The sequence below is a fragment of the Cajanus cajan genome, chromosome 3 (genome assembly GCF_000230855.2).
Source record: "Cajanus cajan strain Asha chromosome 3, NIPB_CcT2T_4, whole genome shotgun sequence".
NCBI lineage: Eukaryota > Viridiplantae > Streptophyta > Magnoliopsida > Fabales > Fabaceae > Cajanus > Cajanus cajan.
In genome coordinates this window covers 29,865,547-29,881,261 of record NC_138519.1, presented here as the reverse complement: position 1 = coordinate 29,881,261, position 15,715 = coordinate 29,865,547, and the positions used below count along the sequence as shown (strand labels likewise).

The 15,715-nt window shown below is 32.6% G+C and overlaps 1 long non-coding RNA gene across 2 annotated transcripts; it reads left to right on the top strand.

Moving 5' to 3' along the window:
• Nucleotides 1–7,982: 7,982 nt before the first annotated feature.
• LOC114915387 (uncharacterized) lies at nucleotides 7,983–14,468 on the top strand. Of its 2 annotated transcripts, none has more exons than XR_014432386.1 (3): nucleotides 7,983–8,281; nucleotides 8,516–13,446; nucleotides 13,558–14,468. It is a non-coding gene; the product is annotated as an uncharacterized LOC114915387 (long non-coding RNA). The 2 variants fall into 2 exon arrangements; XR_014432387.1 differs by having other exon boundaries at nucleotides 8,115–8,281; nucleotides 8,516–11,741; nucleotides 12,096–14,468.
• The last annotated feature ends 1,247 nt before the right edge of the window (nucleotides 14,469–15,715 follow it).

Below are 15,715 nucleotides of genomic sequence, written 5' to 3'. Positions count from 1 at the left end.
GACCAGGGATGGCACGAACCCTGGGTAAGTGATGCTACAGGGAGGGTGTGACCCTGGCATGGTGTGGGATGAGGGAGGCAATTAACCCGTATCACTTATGTCAGTTGTGGCGTGGCCTTGGCATGATGTTAATTGTAAGATTTGTGTGAATTATGAATGTGAAAATGATAATGTTAATTGCAAGATTGGAGATGAATGAGTGTAATTGTGAATTGAGATGTGAAGATGATGAATGATTGACAAATTATGATATATATATATATATATATATATATATATATATATATATATATATATATATATATATGCTGGTGAATATGTTATTAAGTAAAGAGTTATGATGAGATTATGTTGTGTTTTCCCTTATGTGCTTTCTATATAAATGTTTTCTTTTCTCACCGTACAACTTGTAGATGTTTTAGGTGAGAAAGATCCGACTTTGAGTGGCATCTAGAATGCCAACAGTTGAATTGTGGGTATGCTCTAATATTGTGACATCGAGGCAAAGGATTTATAGGACATGGAATTTTTATATGAATTTGGAGTTGTATTTATTTATTTATTTTTAAATATTTTGTAAACTCTTATGTTTCATTTTCTAATTTATTTATTTTAAATCATTTTGGATATTGAAGAATATTTGTGAAGGTTTTTATGTGAGCCCTTTTACCAACATTAAAAAATTTATTCTTTAGCTTATTTACATTGTTACAATATATGTGTTGGGGTAGTAAGGGTGTCACACAAACTCTTTCTATCAATGTAGAAATAAGACATCAAAATAAAACTTGACCAAATAATTTAACATTATGTCCTAGAAAATAAATAATAATAAAATGAATAATCTTAAACTATGTTCTAATGTCACATATCCTATTAAAGCACTCCCCAAACAAGGAATAAATCTCATCTCCAACATCATCAACATCATGATGAGCCTCACTTGTCACAACATACATAACAAACAACATAGAAACAAGGGGAATGAGAAATAACTCATTCTGGTTCACAAAATGAAATAAAGTTGAATAGCCAACACACAAAACATAACATGTATAACATCAACAACATAATTACACGCAACTTTAACTTTCATCATAAGAACTAAAAGCTCATTCACAGCATAGCATATCATTACTCTCAATGAACAATTCACATATGAGATGCAATGAACACAGACTATGAATTGCATGCATGTGGTGCCAATTGCAAAATATGCATAGTGCATATATAAAGATTTGTCAAGTTGTCAATTTGGTTGCATATGATGCATGTCACAATAAACTCAATGTCATATCATATCTCAATGTACATGCTCAATGATTTGTCATTACAACAATTTGTCAAACACATTATTACAACACTCATTCATCATACATCACAACTTCATGTACAATCATCATACTCAATCATGTCCATCAATTAACACAGGAATCATTCCTTGGACAAGATAACCAACATACACACAACACATTGTATCACACAATAGTCACATCTCCATAGTTTAAAAATACATTTACACAATTTCACCCAATACTCCTCAAGATAGAATAATTATGAAATCATTTAATCATATGTTAATACATCAACCATAGTCACTAAGATATCATTATCAAACTAAGCATTTAAATTAATAACTTAACTAGTCTCATAAATATTATGTCACTTATTAATTCTTTAGGCATTGTTATCATCAAAACACTTAAGTAATTAGCAATCACTCACATCATAACTTATTCACAATTGTTCTCTTCCATAATTTCTCTTTTCTAAACATTGATATGGGTACCTCAAATCAATCATAAGATCAAACACTTAAAGGGTAAAGTTATTCATCATCATTATTCACAAACTATAATTTCATAACTTAATCTTCTAAGATATTGTGTAATCTAAATGCCTTATCTAAAGCTATATATATGTTATTAAGTTAATCATAATTTTCTTATTAAGATAAGACAATTATCTACAACTTCTATATTGACCTCAAGAGCTAAATCTATCATCTACTATTTTAAAAAAAAATACAAAATTTCAATGTTTCAACCTAAATCTAATAGTTTGATCTTTACTTCCTAATTTGATCATACCTTGAATTCTAAACTTCCTTATTAGGTGATTCCAACAATATTTGAAATCTATCTAGGGAAATAACTTGTATGAAGATTACATAACCTAATTATTCCATTTAAGACAATATTTGCAAGCTAACATCTAGGGATATAACTTTTATGAAGATTACAAAACCTAATTATGCCATTTAAGTCTACTAAAAAAGCTTACAACATATGTATGTTATGTTTTGTGCACAAAACATGAGGTTCATCTTTTAACTCACATAATTCATCATTCCTTAACATTTTTATGTGATTCTTGAGTGTAAATTATAGCCCCAAACGTCTACTTTCTAACCCAAGAATCAAAACTTAATTTCATTAATCATACAAAGAGAAATCACATAAATACCAAGGTATATTTATACTAGAATTTTTAGAATCTGGCACAACTCACACTAAAACTCTTTTCTCCCAATCTAATAGGTAAAAACATAGATTAAGGCCTAATATTACTCTATTACATCATCAATTACTCAAATTCAATATCAATTTCACATGATTGCATACTCATAACATCTCCTCATATAATTACCCAAATGCATTCCTTTAGGATTCCCACACTAACCCATGAGCAACTCAAATCATATCAACAAGCATCAATACACAAAATTAATCATAGATAACCATACTTACAACAATTATAAGAGTAAAAAAAGCATAAGAAAAACTAAAATTAAAGAACAAAAAATATTTGGAAAAACGATGTTCATACAATGCATACATCAAACAAAGTAAAACAAAATCATAAGAAAGACTAAAATTAAATAACAGAAAATATTTGGGAAAACCATCTTCATACTATGCATACATCAATATACGGAATTAACCATGAATAATAATAATTACAATAATTATAAAAGTAAAAAAATCATAAGGAAAACTAAAATTCAAGAATAGAAAAACATTTGGCAAAACACCCTTCATACAACACATACATCAAACAAAAGTTGGGAGAAACCTTAATACTCAGCAATTATCTCACGCCTTAGAGTAAGATTACTCACTTTCCCTTACCCCGATGAACGTTGGATGAAGGGAGTGAATTTCTAGGGCGATCTCTCATGAACTTTTGTTCTCTTTTCCATTCTTCAAAGTGTATGCATAAAAGTAAAAAAGAGAAGCCTGAAATAAAAAACTTAACTCCTCACTAACCTAATAGTTAAAATATTTTAACCCCAATTACAAACCTTTCCCTTACTCAATAAAATGAATAAATCATTTAATTTATAACCTTATAATATATCCATATACATATAAAATAATTAAAACAATTATTAAATCAACCCAAATAATTATAACAAAATACAATAAGTAATAATTAACAATATATAATATATAAATAAATATATTTATCTTAACATAATTATAATTAAAATAAAATATATAATAAAAAATCATTTTCCTCTAAATGCTTATTATAACAAAATATCATAAAAATATATTTTTTCTAATAAATATTATACAAAACAATTTTGAAAATATTTATTGAAAACACTCAAAATTATTAAAAGCCTCTAAAATATTTTATAAAATCCCTTTTATTGATCAAAATATCCTTTTAATGCTTTTAGAAAACTTGGGGTGTTATAAGTAGAGCTGTCAAAATGGGCCAGCCCGGCCCATGTGGGTCGGCCCACTTTGGCCCACCTTAAAAACGGGCCAACCCAACCCAGCCCACTTTTTATTTCGTCAGAATTTTTATGGCCCGGCCCGGCCCACCACGGGTTGGTGGATCAAACGGGCTAGCCCACCAACTCACCAAAATTTTTTTAAAAAAAATTACAAAAATAATTTAATATTACAATTACAATATAAATGAAACCAAAAATGTATTTTTTCTAAACATAAATTATATAAATATAATGAAACAAAAATGACACCCTTCTATTCATTCATTGCACTGTGAGTGCGTCAATAGTGAGCTAATAATTGGGAGACGGGTAATTTGATTAGGAGCGAAACTAGTTTCCCTGTGGCACCACTAGCACCACTAGCACCTTTCCTTATCCTTTTATATTTCTTTATCCGCACATATCGTATAAAGGGTAAGCAACTAAATAGGAAAATTGGGATATGAAGCGAAACCTATAATGTAGAGGGGCACCTTCGTGAACCACTGAACCTGAAGCAGTGAAGCGGAACCTTAGTGAAGCCGAAGCAGTGAAACAGAGCCTTCGTGAAGCTGAAGCAGTGAAGTGCGGCGTGGTCCCGTTTCCTTTAGAATAGGGTTTTGAGTTTTGACCGTTTTTGTTTTACAATTTGGACTTTAGTATTTTCACTTTATGCTGTCTCATGTTTGTTGACTTGCCTATTAGGCTGGCTGTTCTGTTTTAATAAAAAAAAATAAGTGGGCTGGTGGGCTGCCCGGCCCACCACGGGTTCAGCCCAAGTGGGCCAGGTAAAAGTGGGCCGAGTTTAAATTTACCCACTTACTGTAAAATTGTTATTTATTTTGGCCCGACCCGGCCCTTTTCAAGGTGGGCCAGGTTGGCCCACGAGTCACGACCCATTTTGACGGCTCTAGTTATAAGTGGTGTGCCACTTCCAATGGTGGGAGATAAGCAAGAGAAGAGGTTTTTCCCACAAGGAGCATTCCTTGATAAAAGAACTTAATGAGAGATTTCTCCTTCAAAGAGAACTAAAACTTTTGGTAAAGAGAAAAGTGCAAGAATGCTTCTCGTAAATCTCGAAAGTGGCATTACATTGCAAGGAGGAAGTTAGATATCGGAGTTAATAGCTTATGGTGCAAGCTAAGCTAACTTAGGTTAAGATAACCTAAGTTAGGTTAACTTGACCTCAAACTATTAATCCTAAACTAACCTTGTTTAAATTTGGCCAACCTTGCTCCATATGTTACTATCTTAGATCTAGAATGGCGAATGAGAACTTGTCATGTGGACAAGCAAGGAAAGTGTGACTCATGTCACCATCCTAGATTTAGAAGAGCCAATGGAAACTTGCCATGTGGCATGAAATGTTTGGTGTGAATAGACAAGGTCATATGACATGTTGGCTCCTTGGATGGCCTAGGAACACCTTGTTCCCTGCATGTTGAACGTCCCAGGCCACTTACAAGAGCAAGTGGATGTCCCATGTGGTTAAAAAGGGAGGTGTTCTTAGGCCTACCAAGCTCAATATGTCCAACAAGCCTTTACTAGTTTCACCCCTCCTAAACTACTATTTACACCTGTAAAAAAATACAAGAACATAAATTCCTATACTACCTAAAAAAAATACAATGTCAAAAATAAGGAAAATATTTACAAGGAAAAATATACACAAAGAAGAGAAAGTAAGCTACTAAAAGAGACCCAAGGCTTAATAAGAGCTTGGGCATTCTTTCTGAAGTCTAGTCCACTCCTCTTGATTCCTTTAGGACATGATCTCTAAGCATGATGTCATCAAATAAGGTATATTAGATTGCCTTTTTTATATAGGATGACAAAAAAACTTGTACTTGTAGGTATTTGCAGATAAAATTTGTCATAGATAATAAATGGATAGTCTAAATAGATACTTGTGGGTAATGAGTACAAATGTTTTTTCACTCATTAATAAATGAGATGGGGGCAAGTATAATAGTATCCATACCATGGGTACTCATTAAGTAAAATTAGTTAAATATTTGTATGTTTATCTTGCATTTTTAAATATTTTTTATTTCAACAAAATTAGTATTAAATGCAAGTTTAAAAATGAATATCAATTGTTTATCCTTAATATTTCAATAAAGTATTGACATATACAAGCTTAAATTTATTTGCAATTTTTAAAAAAAAATTAAAAAAATCACAAATATCCACAGATATCCACAAACATCCACAAAAATCCACAAGTATTTATAAAATTTGCAAGTACCTACTTAATCGATACCCACACAGGTATGGGATAGGTATGAGGTGAATTTTTATCCGGCAGGATGAGGACGGGTATCGTACTACCCGCCTTCATGGGCCTCATTGCCATCCCTAGTTTTATCTACTGCTTGAATATGATTTTCAAACCTCAACATAATAATCTTATAAAAAAAATCAAAAGGTCTGTGCTATTAAATGTATATAATAAGAAGAAAAAATAAATAAATCATATGTTAGAATTTAACATATATTTTATAAAAAAAAATCAAATGAAAAGGTAATAATGGATCTAAGCAATCAAAATTTAAACTTTTTTCATAATATAAAGATTTCATAAAACATAGAGATAATTCATTAATTCACAGGTAACATAGTAGGTTTCATAAAAGTTTGATTGTCTACAACTTTTTTAGTTTTACTTACTTAAGTAACACTGTTGGAAACTTGAGTTGGAACCGGATTGGAATTGATTCCTCTTCAAGCTTCTCCCTAAACCTTTGGCTCCTTGGTTCTCCTTAAGCTTCTCCAAAGCCTCCAATGGTGAATGAAGCTTCGGAATTCACCTTCAATGGTGAGGAACACTCTCAAGCGGCGTCACTCCTTGGAGGAAGATTAGCCACTTCAAATCTCACCACACTCTTGTATGAAGAGGATAAGAGAAATGGATTGAAATCAAAGAGGTTAAGACTTTTGGAAGAGAGAAATTTCTGAACAAATTTTGGAAATCTCTCTATATATCATCAAAATTGTTTACAAAGTGAAGAAAAGGAATTATATAGTGAGGAGGTGGCTTGTGGTGCAAGCTAGGCAAACTATGGTTCAAGAAGAACCATGGTTAGCCTTCTTACACTCAAGCTAATTGGTCTAGTAACTTGGAAGCTTGTGGAACAAGCTAAGCTTCAAAGATTTTGGAGCAAGCCAAACTAGAAGCTTGTAGCACAAGCTAACCAAGTGTGTGGGAGAAACTAGAAGAGCTAGGGGGCCCATCTTGTTTTCCTTCACTTAATCCAATCCAAAAATGTTAGAATTGGTCTAGTTAGGTTCACCTAATGAGGGTGAGACCTAGTTAAATCAATTCCTTAGTTTAATGGAGCAAAACAAGCCAAATATGTAAAAATTAGCCTAGGCCCACTACAGGCCCAATTGCTAGCTTTACCTACACACTTTACTATTTGTCACCCCACTTGTACTACTAAAAATATGAAAATAGTTGACCCTTAATACAAGGTCAAATGGAGCAAAAGTCTCCAAACAACATGCCCTAAATTCCTAAAGGGATGACCTATAAGAAAAGGAAAATGTGTCTTACAAATACAAAGACAAAATACATCTATACAAGTATCTACTATATACAAGGTACAAGAACTCAAACTATACAAGGTATCTACAATATAGACTATGAGACTAAAAAAAGGAATCATACTTAATGCTCATATTGAACATAGGTCTAAGAAGCACATATTCTGTAGAAGCCTCCTCTAGCCTCCTAACCATGGACCTAGTTAAAGGCCCAATGGTCTTCAAGTGTGAGCTCTTCTATGGATCAACCTTTACCCTTCTTGGTCTTACCTCTTCCAAAGGGATCCTTGGGGATTAGATTTCCATCAAACACACTACAAGGAAAAAGATGAATTCCGACAATTATTATGAAACTATCACCGCTTCAATTTCGCGATAGTTCATACGATAGTTACTCCTAACTGCCGCAAAATATTTCAATATTGCGACAATTCGTGCAACATATCCAAATAACTGCCACAAAATTTATCTATATTGAGTCAGTTTGTAGTAAACCATCACAATCTACTAGGCAGAAATTGAAGGAAAAAAAATCACACAAAGCCATGCACACTCCAAAATTCTATATATACTTTCTTTAGCATGAGGTACATGATTATTTTTTTTCTTTCTATAATTTTAAAATCATGACTAAAAATTATAAAGTCAGTAGTAATTATAAAATATTATTTTCTTGAAAGATTACATTTAAAAAAGAAGAAGAAAATGAAAATATTAAAATGTTAGTGTGAGCACACAGAAAAATAAATCAAAATATAACATTAATATTTGTATGATGTCATTAATAAAAATAAGATATATTTGATAATTTTAAGGAGAACCGTCGTAATGTATGTTAAAATAAAAAAGAAATAATTGATCATTTTAAATTTGTTACTTTCCTTCAAAATGTTCCCTCAAACCCTTCAAAAGGAGACGCAACTCACCACCGCATGAGACACACCCCTCCATCGCAAGAGATGCACCCACCACCGCACGAGATGCACCCCACCATGCACGAGATTCCTGGTACGTATTTCACTTGCATTTACCTTTGCTGGAGAGTGGTTAAAGGGTTTTTGGGGAGCGGTGGTACATATTTCACTTGCGTTTGCTTTCGCTGGAGAGTGATTAAAGGGTTTTTGGGGAGGGGTTCGGATTATGCTGCATTGTTCAATTTCTTTTGATTTTTTTGATTTGGGGAAGGGTTTTTGATGAAGGGCTTGAAATCCATCTTTTGATTGTTGCTGCTAAATGACCTAGGTCGTGGGAATCGGTGGAAGGACCGAGGCGATAGGAATGTGAATATGCTCGCACAATCCTCCACTGCTCGGACAACATTCTACTATTTACATAAGATCCTTTATAACATAAAAAAAGAGTTCCCCTAAGTCTCTTTGAAAATCAATTTGCCACAGTGGTATCGGGAATCATAATTGTTTGTTTAATTTTTCTGATTTTGAATCTGTGAATTGTGAACCATAACATATCGTACATAAAGGGTCTAAGGTTGCCTAAACATTTAAAGCAATGCAAGTAAGTTATTTTTGAAAGATTGTTAAGGATGAATTTTTGATCCTAAAATCAAGGTTAATTAATTATAGAATGATTTTAGACTAATTGACAGCTATAAAATTGTATACATCTGCCTCTAGTAGATGTAGTTTGGGGAGGTAATGTGTGCTTCCACCTACAACCTTTTATCTGCCTCTATATTGTGCATTTGTGCTCTTATAAACCCATTACTTCTTCTATCTAACTTTTGAACATAGTATTAGAGTCTCTAAGCAACTAAATGGTCAGAGATCTTATCTCTGTCACCCCTCATTCATAGATAAATTATAATTTTGGAACAATTAGAGATGGAAATTATCAGTGACCTACAACAGAAAGCCTAAGCAAGGATGAGTTGTTTTTTTGACAATATTTATTAGTATCAACCTTGAATTTTGTTGTGACCCAATGAAATGATTTGTTGTCTTAATGTTCTACTACCGTGAACTTAAGGAACTTCATAATGGATGGTAAAAATCTATGGTCTATTGAACATCATTAGATTGATTATCTATATATATATATATATATATATATATATATATATATTAAGTCTACTTGATCATTGAAATTATAGGATTTAGTAATTAGGTAGTGAAAGGACAAAGAGAAAGTTGAGAATCTAAATAATTAGATATTTGATTGACATGGTGTGTTGATAACTTGATACAAAATACTAGTTGTGGTCTTATTTTATATACTAATAATAGATTGATTATCTAGTGATTTCTGATATATATATATATATATATATTAAGTCTATTTGGTCATTGAAATTACAGGATTTAGTAATTAGGTAGTGAAGGGAAAACAAAGAGAATTGATAATCTAAATAATTAGATATTCGATTGATATGGTGTGTTAATAGCTTGATACAAAATACTGGCCTTGTGGTCTTATTTTATATATAATAACTATGTCAATTACTATTATGGTGCACTACGACAAGTCGAAGTCCATTATAGCATGACTACTAACCAAAGTTAATAGTTTCACAATAATCTCCGGTTCATGGTATGACTATGAATATGCTAATTAAGTCAATTACTATTGTGGTGTTACTAAGATAAGGTGAAGTCCATTATTGTATTACCACTATCTATAGTTGATAGGTTCACAATAGTATTCAGTATGTGGTAAGAGCATAGATAAGCAGTATATGACCTTGTGATTATCAGCAGTATTGCCAAGCATTATCAACATCATTGTATTGTAACTTCCATCCAATTCAATACAATGTAGGAAGTTCTATCAGATTTTTGTTTTCTATAATCAAGAATTCTAAATGTCAAGATTAATTGTTCTAAATAAATTGAAATACAAAGAATTGAGGCTATTTTGTCCAAACTACTTCTCGTGCACATTTGAACTTTATTGTTATTTGAACTTCATTGTTATTTGTGGTCTAGTACTGTTTAAATGCTATTATGTTTAATGTTATTTACCGGAAAAATTGCAAAATGAAATATAAAATTGTTTTGAAATGAAGCTTTTGAGAGAGTTTGTCGGAAAGAACATCCTGGCTATGTACGTGGTATGGGACTTGGAGTTAGGCCATTATTAGAGAATAAGATCAGTTGTTAGTTAGTTTAGTTAGTTTTCTGTTAATTCTGTTTTGGGGTTATTTTGGCTAACTCTTAATATAAGTGTGTAGAGGCTTGCTATTTGAAATACACAGAATCATTTTATTCAGACATTCTTTTTCTCCTCCACTCTCTTTTCGTTTTATGGTATCAAGAGCAATCTCAAGGAGAGCTCCGTCGTGCCACACTCTGATCCAACATGGCTGAAGAAGAAAGTTCTTTAAAACAAACCAACATCAAGAAAGGAGATGAGTCACAGAATCCCAGCAGCCCCTACTATCTTCATCCGGGTGAAAATATCAACACCCTCACTGTTTCCCCTGTTCTTGATGGCCCAAATTATCATTCTTGGAGCAAGTTAATGAAGAGAGGACTTCAATCAAGAAACAAATACAAATTTGTAGATGGAACGATCAAAGAACCACCAGTCAATGACTCCTTGCATGATGTTTGGATAAGGTGCAATACGATGGTCATTTCTTGGATAACTCGATCTGTTTCTTTGCAGATTGCACAAAGCATTGTATATATTGACAATGCAGAGGACTTATGGAAGGATTTGAGAGACAGATTTTCGAAAGGAGACCATTTCAGGATGTCTGATCTCTTACAAGAAATTCACTCCATCAAACAAGGAGAAAGAACTATTTCCACTTATCATATAGATTTAAAAATTCTATGGGAGGAGTTAGAAATCTTGAGGCCTATCCCAGCATGCTCCTGCACAGTAAAATGCACCTGTGAGCTGGTGAAAACTGTGAGAAATTACAAGGAAACTGAATATGTCATCTGCTTCCTCAAAGGCCTGAATGACTCCTACAACACTGTCAGATCCCAGGTACTAATGATGGACCCTTTACCTAACATTAACAAAGTTTTCTCTCTTGTTTTGCAACAAGAAAGGCAGGTCTTAGGGACCTTGCTTCAAGAGGTCAATCTGGTGGCAAGCATAACAAACAATAAACAATCTTTTGGAGGAAGAAATGGATCCTCATCCGGAAGAGGAAGAGGAAGATTTAATCAAAGAAATTTTAGCAACTAACCACAAAAAATCTGCACATTTTGTGGAAAAGAACGGCACACAGTGGAGACGTGTTATTTCAAACATGGATTTCCTCCGAATTTCAATTTCAAAAATAAAAGACAAACATCAACTGTGAACTCCTACACCTCAGATTCCTCTACCTCACCTAACACTGTTGAAGGCAGTGATCACAAAATTATTGGAAAGGAATACACTGAGGTAAGTTGTACCATTACAACTAAACAATATAATCAACTTATGGAGATACTCAAGGGATCAAATGTAAGTGGAGAAACTCATGTTGTAGACAATCTCCAACAACATCCAGGTAATATCTTATCTACACAAAAAGAGCAAAAATTACCTGATAATGTTTGGATACTGGACAGTGGCGCCACTGACCATGTATCCAACTCACTTTCTTGCTATGATTCTTATAACACCATTAAGCCTATAAGAATTAAATTACCAAATGGATTCATTACTCAAACACAGATTTCTAGTACTGTTGCTTTCTCTGGCAGATTTTTTTTACAAGATGTCTTATACATCCCTGATTTTAACTACAATATTATATCTGTTAGTAAAATTGTTAAAAACTTCAATTGTAAAATTGTCTTTGACAAGCTAGTTTTGTAGGGTTGAGTTAGGCTTTATTGACAAGCTATGTTGTTATATCCAGGATCACAACAACAAACTGATGATTGGTCCTGCTAATCTTCAATGCAATCTGTATATCCTTCAAAGGCAAAAATTTTCAGAGAATAAGATTGTTAATTTTGCTAGAACTTCCACTGACAACAATGTGAATAATTCCAATTTTGATTTGTGGCATTATAGTCTAGGTCATCCATCTGATTCTATTTTACAGCAAATAAAAGGACAATTTCCATATGTTAAGTATGATCACAAACTTGTCTGTGACTATTGCCATTTAGCAAAGCAATGCAAGTTATCTTTTCCTATTAGCATCAACTCTACAGCTTCTTGTTTTTATTTGATGCATATGGATATTTGGGTTCCCCTTTCTATTTGTTCCATCCATGGCCACAAATATTTTCTAACTATAGTGGATGATTTTAGTAGAAACACTTGGGTTTTCCTTATGAAAGCTAAATCTGAAACCAGGACCCTTATCCAGAACTTTATCTCTCTAATATTTACTCAATACAAAAAGAAAGTTAAAATTATAAGGTCTGATAATGGCATAGAATTTCGCATGCCAGATTTTTATAACAGTCAAGGTATTATACATCAAACATCATGTGTGGAAACACCACAACAAAATGTTGTGGCTGAAAGGAAACATAGACACATTCTAAATGTGGCCAGGTCTTTATTATTTCACTCCAATCTACCTAATGTTTACTGGTCATATGATGTTCTTCATGCTATACATCTAATAAACAAGTTACCCACTGTTGTGCTGAAAGGCAAATCACCTTTTGAAATTCTTAATAAAAAAACCCAGCTTATCTTGATCTAAAAGTCTTTGGCAGCTTGTGTTTTGTTTCTCCACTTACTCAACATAGAAATAAATTAGATCCTAGAGCTAAGAAATGTGTCTATCTAGGAATTAAAGTTGGTACAAAAGGTTACATTGCCCTAGACTTAACCACTAGAGAAATTCTTCTTTCTAGGAATGTGATTTTTTATGAAAATATATTTCCTTTTCACAAGGTTCCTGACATTAATAAACAGGTTGATTCTCAGGTAAGTGAGAATTTTGATTTCTTATCAATTGATATTGACCTACCCAACAATTATCCTATGGAGGATGATGTTTCTGACAGCCAACTTGGTTCTGTTATGCCTCAAGTCACTCAAGGTGAGCTTGGTTCCCCTACACCTCCAAACGTTGACCTTCGAAGATCAACCAGGCATAAGCAAGCACCAACTTACCTGACTGATTATCACTGCAACATTTTACAAAATACTGAAATTCATGATTCTAGCAATATAAGGAGATGATGCAAAAGAAATTGCTTCTGTCAAACAAAGCCTTGACAACACTTTTAAAATCAAGGACCTTGGTAGCCTCAAATACTTCCTTGGTCTTGAAGTGGCAAGATCAAATTCTAGTCTTACCATATCTCAAAGAAAATACACTTTAGATCTAATTTCTGACTTTGGTTTGCTTGCAGCTAAACCAACCCTTACACCTATGGTCAAGACTACTAGACTAACTCATGATGATAACCCATCTTATGCAGACGCTACTGGATACAAAAAGTTGGTCGGGAGATTCCTCTACCTCACCAACACCAGACCAGATATTAGCTTTGCTGTCCAACAACTCAGTCAATTCATGAGCAATCCAACTGAGTCGCACTACAAAGCCTGTATTCGTGTCCTCAGATACTTAAAGGGTTCTCCAGGACAAGGCATATTTTATCCCAACAATTCCACTTTACAACTAAAAGGATTCAGTGACTCAGATTGGGGCACATGCCCAGATTCTCGAAAATCTATCATAGGTTACTGCATCTACCTAGGGAATTCTTTAGTTTCATGGAAATCCAAGAAGCAACCTACAATTTCAAGATCCTCTTCCGAGGCTGAATATCGGGCCTTAGGTACTACTGTTTGTGAATTACATTGGTTGACCTACCTATTGGATGATATTGGAGTTTCCCACATTCAACCAGCACTTCTCTATTGTGATAGTGCATCAGCCAGACATATTGCAGCTAATGCAGTATTTCATGAAAGAACCAAGCATTTGGACATTGACTGCCATTTGGTTAGGGAGAAGCTTCTAGCCAAACTTTTCCACCTTCTTCCTATTAATAGCAAAGAGCAACATGATGATCTCTTTACCAAGCCTCTTGATCCTACTCCTTTTTCTTTTCTTCTTTCCAAGCTTGGAGTTTTAAATATCTACTCTCCAGCTTGTGGGGGGGTATTAGAGAATAAGATCAGTTGTTAGTTAGTTTAGTTAGTTTTCTGTTTATTCTGTTTTGGGGTTATTTTGGCTGACTCTTATTGTATATAAGTGTGTAGAGGCTTGCTATTTGAAATACACAGAATCATTTTATTCAGACATTCTTTTTCTCCTCCACTCTCTTTTCGTTTTAGCCATCTCAAATCATTGGATTTTCTTTTCATGCAACATTATCAACTACTTCCTTTGTATCTAATGAAAAGATAGAACAAATGCAAGTTGAAATTGACTCACTCAAGGCACAAGTTGTAGAAGTCGATGTCTTAAAGGAACAAATCACATTTCTTATGCAACATGTTAAGGGAAATGAGGTAAAGTAAATATTATTATGTTTTTAAAATTTTAAAGCATAGAATGACCTATATTGTTATATTTGTTTTGTGTTATGTCAATAAGAATAACTAGATGATGACTACAATTTTGTCTACTTCATGGAAATGGTTAACTTATATTTATAAGAATTTTGAGTATTCTTATGTTTAATGGGTTACTAGTCCAAGGTACTACATTCTGGAGAGGTCTATGCACTATTAGAAAAATTAAAATTTGTGACGAAAATTTGTGACGGATAAAATGTCGTCACTAATAGTGACGACTTTTATGACAAAAATTTTATTTGTGACGGACTACTTATTTTTACAGTTTGTGACGGATTTTGTGATGGAAAAATTTTCGTCTCTAACAATTCCGTCACAAACGGGGTCACTAATAAAAAAAAAAATTGCGACGGATTTAGTGACGAATTTTGATTTCTCTCTAAATATTTCGTCACAAAAATTCATCACAAAATTTAATGAATACTTTTGTGACGAATTCTGTGACGGAAAATTTTTAAAAATTGTATTCCGTCACAAATTCCGTCACAATCTATGAGGGATTATGTATCCCTCTCAAAATAGAAAATTTTATTGTACAATTATTATATTTAAGAATTATGTATAAATAAAAAATATTTTGCTAAAAAAATAATTAAAAAATTATGAAACTAAAATATTTTTTTCATCAAAAGATTAAAAATTAAAACATAAGAAATGAATTAATTTAAATAATAAGTTGTCATTTTGAAGTATAAGAAATTAAAATATGAATTAGGAAAAAACTTTTAATTTAAAAATACTTATGAAATTATAAAAAGACAATATTATTTTACATTTTAACTAAAAAAGCTAAAAATAAATATATAAAAGTATATTTATAAATTATATATAATTATATATAAATATATATATATATATATATATATATAGAGGAGGGTTCAAACGACACCGGTGTAACTTTTACTAAGTGTTACACCGCTTAATAACTTTATATTAAATGTGAATTTTAAAAATCCAACTGTTAGATTGAAAGTTCATATC